Genomic DNA, 2172 nt, shown 5'->3' with positions numbered 1-2172 from the left:
TGTTTGCTGTGTGCCCAGACAGGAGTACTCACTCCAGGGTGTCTACTCCAATATAATAAAAATAACCAATGGTCTGGCACTTCAAATAGCTGACTGTAGCTGCTGCCGGTGCCCTCACTTGGTAAAATGTATATGGCAAAAGGTTTGTCACTCGGAATAGTAAACAGAAATTCTCCGTCTGAGACATGATGTAAACGCATCCTGATATGTTGCCATCACCAAGGTTACCACTAGTAAACAAACATTAATGTTATGTACAAATGCATCACAACAAAGCCATACATCTATCTCTATAAGACACAATAGAGGCACTGGTTTTTATATGTAATTGTTTTTTTAATATACATTTCATTTTTATGCACTTATTCTTGAACTATATTTTAAACACATTTTGCCATGGTTTTCCTTTTTAGTCATATATTTAACATATTCAATAAAGGTAAATTTTTGTTTAATGTGCACCATATACAAACTTCTTTCCCTCTCCTTGTATATTTTGCTGTTTAGATTTTACCTTTGTACCATTTCAGGTTATTCACTGGACGTAAATTTCTTAAGGTGCCTACACAATAGACATCGTCCAGCGATTGCAAACACGCGATATAGCGCATATTTTACCCCGTATTAAGGGCTGAGGACTCTTACAAAAAAATAAAATAAAAAAAACCAAAAACTGATCCCTGGGGACGCGGTGTGCCGCTGCCATTTCCTGTCGGGGATTGGCCACGGCACAGCGCGTCTCCGGTGACACGGGCCAGTCGCCCTGCATGCATTGCTAACAGTACCGCTGTCAACCAAATAGGCGCTGGTCATGAGCCAATTAAAGCTCACAGTCCGCGAACTTCGATTTACTCGCGCGCGACAGCAGCGCTATTTTCAAGGGCTGCACTGAGTGGCGCAGGGGGCCAGGGAGCAGGTGAGGTCTGCTATAAGGCCACTGAGGCTGCTGGGGAAGGGGGATGCGTCCCCCCTAAAACTTAGTATGGTGTGGCGTGTCATAATGCTGAATGTTTCCTGCCTGTAGGGTGTTGTACCAATTATTTACAATTGGCAGTGTTATATTTTCAGTAGAAACTTTCTTTCCCTCCTAGAATTACTGCACTTCTCATTCCAGCAGCTACTCTAATGAACATTGAGGTTTTTCTATACCTGAAAGAAAATGATTTGCTTCATCCATTGGCAGTGGTACAAGCGGAAACCAGTGTCTTCAAACAGCTTGGATATTATAGATGGCTTTGTGGTGGACATTACAGGAGTTTATCAGGATACAGTGCTGCAGACTATTGAGCCTATGAAGCTACCAGACAAGACGCTTACTGACGACTATCCAGAGGTAATGATATCCTGTATTCATTGTAAGTAATTGGCTTGCTTTAATATCTTAATAGGTTACATCCAACAATACAAACTATATTTTCATTCTCTATAAAACTACTTTGGCTTTATGCTGTGAGGTGCTGTGACGTAAGGTGCCGTGCGACATGTCATCCTACAGTATGGTGCTTTGTGGTTGTCACTCTCATATCCTTCTTTCATTTTTTTTTCATGTCTTCATAGTTTATTGTTGATTGTAACCTTTTTGTCTCTCATTGTCCCTATTTACAGTTGGCAGGTTTGTTTTGAGTATACATTTTCTTTACTTCCTAGAATTTCTGCACTTCTCACTTGAGCAGCTACTCTAATGAACATTGAGGGTTTTGGATACGTGAAAGAAAATGGTTTGCTTCAATGTTACAAGGGGAAACTGGTGTCTTCAAACATGGTGGATATTATAGACTGGTTTGTGTGTGGCCATATCAAGAGGCCATCAGGATACAGTGCTGCAGACTATTGAGTTTCTAAAGCTACCAGACAAGATTCTTACGAACTTCCATGCCCAGGTAATGCTTGTTTTAATATCCTAATAGTCTGTATTGTTTAGTTTAACCTAATTTAATTATCCTTAAAACTTAAAATGGCATCATACTGTGTGGTGCTGTTCTGTAAGGCACCGTATGGAGTGGCATTATATAGTATGGATGCTTCCTTTTAGTATCTTAATGGTATGCATTATTGCATTTAACCTAGTGTAATTGTTCTACCAACTGTTAGTATAGCATCATGCTGTGTAGTGCTGTTCCGTAAGGCACCGTATGGAGTGGCATTATATAGTTTGGATGCTTCCTGTTGAAT

Source organism: Taudactylus pleione, unplaced genomic scaffold, assembly GCF_031769625.1.
Source record: "Taudactylus pleione unplaced genomic scaffold, aTauple2 ptg000069l, whole genome shotgun sequence".
Lineage (NCBI taxonomy): Eukaryota > Metazoa > Chordata > Amphibia > Anura > Myobatrachidae > Taudactylus > Taudactylus pleione.
The sequence above is the reverse complement of the archived record's forward strand: the minus strand, read 5'-3'. Positions refer to the sequence as shown.